This window comes from Camelus dromedarius, chromosome 10, assembly GCF_036321535.1.
Source record: "Camelus dromedarius isolate mCamDro1 chromosome 10, mCamDro1.pat, whole genome shotgun sequence".
Classification (NCBI taxonomy): Eukaryota; Metazoa; Chordata; class Mammalia; order Artiodactyla; family Camelidae; genus Camelus; species Camelus dromedarius.
Genome location: NC_087445.1, coordinates 74,959,669 through 74,965,668, shown reverse-complemented (window position 1 = coordinate 74,965,668; position 6,000 = coordinate 74,959,669).

Below are 6,000 nucleotides of genomic sequence, written 5' to 3'. Positions count from 1 at the left end.
AGAACTTTGACGGGGCCAGAGCGGTATGGCTTCATTGTGGCACCAGGTGGAGTTCACCTCACCCAGCGTTTTCCAGATGGCTGGGTCCTGACCCCGACTCTCTATGTCCAGCCAACCCCGAGCACATCACATACACCACCCTGTTGTGCTCTTCTTGCCTCCCCAGCCCCCTCCAGCCTCCCCCACTGCCGTCAGAAACTGGATATCCTGGTGCCACACGGTGACCCTTTCTCCTGGTGAGGAGAGCATCACCCAGTCTGGAGGTCCCTCACCCGGGTGGGCGTTCTGTTGTCCTTTGTGAGTCCATCCACTTACCCTGCTTCGATGAGCCAGGCACTGTGCTAATTGCTGGAGATCCAGCCGTGAGCCAGACAGATACGCCACCTGCCACGGGGAGCTTGCATTCCAGTGGAGAGAGGCAGAAAACAGAAGTGAACAGAAATAAAATCGTTACTGCCAGTGATAATGCCTATGTGGAAAATACTGTTTCCTGGGTTCCAGCTCTGGAGATTCTCCCTCAGTGGGTCTGGGACCAGGCCCTGAAATCCGTCTTACTACCACATGCCACGGGGAACTTGGAGACCCAGGCAGATGTGGGAACCACGGGTCTGAGCCATCCTGATGTGCATAGACGCTACCTGTAATTGACCCTTGGACCAAACAGTCCCGCAGCTGGGGCCCTATCTACAGGTCTGTCTGCACAAGTCAAGCAGTTTGCATGGAAGGGCAGTTTGGAGGAGCAAGAGACTGGACACAACTCTGTGCCTGGCAGTGAGAGCTGGGTTGAATAAACTCTGCTCCACCCACACAGCAGTATACTATGCAGCCAGGAAAAAGAGCCAGAACAATCCACATGCCCTGTTCTGGGGAAGTCACCAGGCTAAATGGCTAGGTAAAACAACAAAGGTATAGATCCATGCTGATGGTATGCTAAATTTTTAATAAGAAAAGGAAAGGCGAAATCAGAATATATATATTACATATGCTATACATCTCCTGATTTGCTTGTGTTTGCATACAGAGCCCAGAAGGTTAAATGAGAGCGTAATTAAAATGCTTGTCTGCAGTGGTGGGGAGGGCGGGGGCGGCTGGTGGGTGTAAGGCAGACTTCTCCGTGAACAGCTTCCTACACAGTGTTGATTTGGTTTGGTTTTAACGTCATTACCTGCTGTTAAAAAGATCAGCCGGGAGGGCAAGTGTGTTGTTAGATTCTTGGGCAGAGCTGAGCTCCTCCTCTTGCCAGCCACGAGCCCTGGCCGGCTGCCTCCCGTCTCTAAGCCTCTGCCTTCATCTGAGGATGAGGGTAGCTCCCCTCGCTTCCGGGGTTGCTGGGAAGGCAGGTGAGCGTCCAGAGGCGATTTGCCCAGAGCCCGGACAGATGTGAGCCCCCCGGCCTTCTTCTCCTGAGTGTCACTCGTTCCGAAGGAGCGTGGGTTCCCGGGGGGTCCATGGCCGGTTGGGAAAGGCATTCCAGGACATGACAGTATTAATCATACCCATTTCTTTCCTCTTCATAGCATTTTCCCATCCACAAGAACTTCCCCAAATTTCTTAGTTGCTCTTTTTTTCAAAAAGTATCTTATTTTATTATTTTTTGGAGGGGGAAGGTAATTAGGTTTATTTATTTGCTTACTTAATGGAGGTACTGGGGATTGAACCCAAATAGAAGACCCAGGTCAAAAGGGTAACAGCCACCCCTATCCCTGTAGCTGGGGTCCTGGAGGCACCTGCCTTGGTTCCAGGACCCCCGGCCAGCAGAGGCAGTGGAGAGGATTCAGCTTCTCGTAGGGGTTAAACGGTGCCTGGGCCGGAGCCTGGAGCAGAGAGACGCGTCCGCGCGGATTCACAGACGCCCCCGTTGCACGCCCCTCCTCAGCCTTCCTTCAACACCAATGATGTATCACTCAGGGCTCATTCTATTTGAAAAACCAGCTTTATTGAGATATAATTCGCATAGTATAAAATTAGTCAGTCTAAAGTACACAATCATTGGCTTTTCTATTGATCTAAAGAATATTATTTCATTTTGGTGTTACTTCTTTGCCCGTTGATTTATAGATTCAAGGGCAGAACTCGCCTTTAATTCCAGGTGTTGCTCATTCGGGCTCTCCCTTTCTCTCGTCCTCTTTCCCTCCCTCCCGTCTTCTTTCTCCCTCAATCAGTCTACTAGGGGTTCTCAATTTTGCTTAACTTTTAAAAGAACCAGATTTGGGCTTGTTTCTAACTTTTGCTTGTTTTCTATTTCAATGAATTCTGCAATTATTATTTTTGTGTTTGCCTTTACTTACGCTGGGTTTTCTTTGTCAGTGGCTTTTTAGCATGTTCCCAAGTTGCTCACTGACCCCCACAGTCGACTGTATCATTTTTCATCATCCTAAAAAGAAATCCTTCCCCTCTCAGCTGTCATCACCCCCACCTGCATCCCCAGCCCTGGGCCACGACAAATCTCCTTTCTGTCTCTATGCAATTGCCTTTTCTGGATATTTCCTATAAATGGAATCACACAATATGTGGAGTTTTGTGTGTGTGACGGGCTTCTTGCACTCAGCCTGATGTTCTCAAGGCTCATCCATGCCGTGACCTGTATCAGTATTTTATTCCTTTTTATTGCTGAACAGCATCCTACTGAATGGCCGTGTAGGATATTCCGTTTATCCCCTCGACAGCTGACGGACATTTGGGTCATTTCTACCTGTTGCCCATTATGAATAATACGGCTGTGAGCGTTCACATCGTGTTTTGTGCAGCCCTGTTTTCATTTCTCTCGGGTAGATGCCGAGGAGGGGATTCCTAGATCAGGTGGTGCCTCTGTAGCTCAGCTCTGCGGGACCTGCCAGACGATTTTCCAAAGTTGTTGTGCTGTTTTATATTCCTGCCAGAGGTGCCTGAGGGTTCCAACTTCTCCTCATCCTCACCGACGCTTGTTATTATCTGTCTTTTGGAGTCTAGCCATCCTAGTGGGTATGAAGAGGTGTCTCACTGGGGTTCGTTTTTGTCTGTTTGTTTGTAGGGGAGGTAATTAGGTTTATTCATTTATTTATTTATTTTAATGGAGGAACTGGGGATTGAACACAGGACCTCGCGCATGCTAAGCGCGCACTCCACCACTGAGCTCTGCCCTGCCCCTCACTGGGGTTCTGATTTGCATCTCCCTGACGGCTAATAATGTCGAGCTCGGCTTCCTGTGCTTAGTGAGCCAGGGTTCCCGTAGAGGCAGATGAGAGAAATGTACCTCAAACCAGCTTGAGCACGAAAGGCATGTGTTGGTTTAGGTGAAGAGCCAACGAGAACAGAGAGATTGGTGGAAGGGTCCCCTGGGTCCAGGGACTTGGACAGAACCAGGAATTTCTCTTTCTGACTCTCTCTCTCCCATCTCATCTCTCCCTCCCATCTCATCTCTCCTCTGTGGTTGAGCCCCATTCTCTCAGAAGGAACAGCTATGGGGCAGCCATGCCTTTACAATTCCTCTCCAAGGAATTGTAGGAAAAGGGGACTATCCCCCCCCAGATTCATGAGAACTTACAGGGAAGGACTCCTATTGGCCTGGCTGGCTTGAGTCATGTGTCCAGTCATGGACCCACCATTACAGTTCCTTGAAGAACAGGGTGTTTTGGGTACCAGGGGAATGGGAGGAGAGGTCTATTCAGGACAACCCCCCACGATGATCTTCAGTTGCCCTGAGGGGTCCTGCCCACCCCAGCCCCACTTCCTTCTCCCAGCCCCACTCCGGGGGCAGTTTTCAGGGCCTTATCTCCATGACAACTCAGAGCCAGCATCTCTAAACTCCAAGCATTCCCACGGCCCTGCACATATATCACTATATCCATATACCAGCCAGACTATTATTTAATTTTTAAACTTTGAATCATCTGAAGCTTAACTTAAATATATGTGCTTTAAAAGGAAACTTTATATCACAGTGGTAACTGCAAAATCAGGATGACTGGCTGCAAACGTCAGGTAACTGTAAAAATAAATAGAACGAAAACCAAACGATGCTGTCCACCTGAGAAGCTGCCGTTCCCATCGGAGGCCAGGGAACCTGAGGACAGCTCCCCTTGTGAAGTAGGGAGATTCTCAGGTGTTAGGGAGGCGTGAAAGATGCGGGAGCACCGCAGTCACAGGTTTCCCCTCAAGCAACATGAAGGTTGAAAAATAATTGGAAAGAGAGTAATTCTCCCTGTGATTTAACATTACTCAACATCCTGCTCGATTCAACTGAAGCTCTTCCGCTCACCACCAGGGCCACGCTCCCCGCATGTTGGCAGGCAGCGAGATAATCCATAAGGAGACTCCACTGGGGGTCCCTGCACCAGATTTCAGAAATCCAAATCACCAGGTTTGCTACGCCATCCATCCGCCCTTTGCCCTTGGTCCCTGGGGATGCCTAACCGACTCCAGTGTCTGAGCCAGAGTCTCCCCTGAAGGGTCCCGGGAAGGCCAAGGGCATAGGACCTTCTGGCCTGTGTTTCCTGTCCCAGAGACTCCATTCAGCCTAGATCTGGAGTTTATTACATGTCCCCCTCTCCACAACTACCCAGAAACCGCTGACACTCCATCAGGCAGGCTGATAAATTGGGAGCGTTAGTATTTTGATAACTTGAGGCCCCGAAGCCACTCACCAGCAGAGACAACCCCACCCTAGGGCTAAATTATTAATAAAATCATGATGAGATTGGAGAGGGCTGGAATGAGTACTCCGTGAGCCTCACTTGGAGAGAAAGAGCATGTAGCATTGCAGACCATCGGCGAGGCAGCAGGCCGGGCTGGCTGTCACTGTTTTTATTAATTGCAATGACATCGGCTCTTGTTGCTGCTGTCTGGTTTGTGTTTCAGGAACAGGGGGTCGCTGGCAGGGAGTGGAGGAAATCCTCACGTTAAAAAAGAAACTCAAGTTTGCTTTGAGAACAAGGAACAGGGGAGGGGGGCACTTGATGACTGGCTGGGTTTATCTTGGGGGCTGGTGGAGCCAAGGGTGGACTGGGAGACTTGCCTATTGAAACCAAGTTATTGATTGCTGGAAATCAATAACAGGAAAGAGTTCTGTCTGAATTGCTGGCTTTGAAGGACTCAGAAATCACTTCCCTTCTCCAGTTCTTTCCCTGCCAGGACTTGGAGAGCTCTCGTCCACTGGCTGATGAGTTTGGAGTTGAGATGGTGCCGAGTGCAAGCCGCGATTTCACTCTCCCGCATCCAAACAGGAAGACCTTCATTCTGACATCGGATGGGGATGGCACGTGGAGTCATTCTCTGGATGCAGGCAGGCTTTTCCCCTCCGGAAACCAAACATGGAGTTTCCTGAAACGGGATCTCAGTGGTCAGGGAGAAGGATGGGGGAGGAAGCAGGGGCAGCCACCCGAAATAATGGGTCCCTAATGGACTTAGAAAAGCTCTGTTGTGTCTCTGGTGGTCTCCTGAAACCAAACCATCTGCTGGAGGCTGGCCATGGGAAAGGGAAGAGCGGAGGGGCGGAGAGCCTGCTAATAAAGGAGGCGGGGGGTGAGGGGCGGCCCCTGATACCCAAGCAGCTGCGGCGCTGACCTTGTTTCAACAGAAAGCCGAAATTAACACGGACTGAAGACTGCTAGGAGTTCAGACTTGGTAACAGGGAGGAATTAAGCTTCGTGAGCCCTGATCAATACTGAGATGACGCCAGTAACAGCTTGTATCTCTTTTGCCACTCTCTTGTGATAGGCCCAAATCCTTTACGCAGGCTTTCAACCTTTCCCTCCAAATCCCTTTGCGGAGGGGCTGGAGGGGCGGGAGGCGCAGGCTGAGGTCCTTCTCCCCTGTCTTAAGGTTGAGCGAATGGAAGCCTCGAGGTAGGGGGGAGCCGCTGGGTTTGGACCAAGTTCACACTTTCTGAGAGATGCTCGCTAGAAGGAGGGGCCGAGGCTGTCTCCTCACCTGGTTCCCTCTGGGTAAACAAATGCACCATCAGCACGTCAGGGCAGAACTTCCGAGGCCCCTGGAGGAATTACCTAACCTACTTAGTATTTT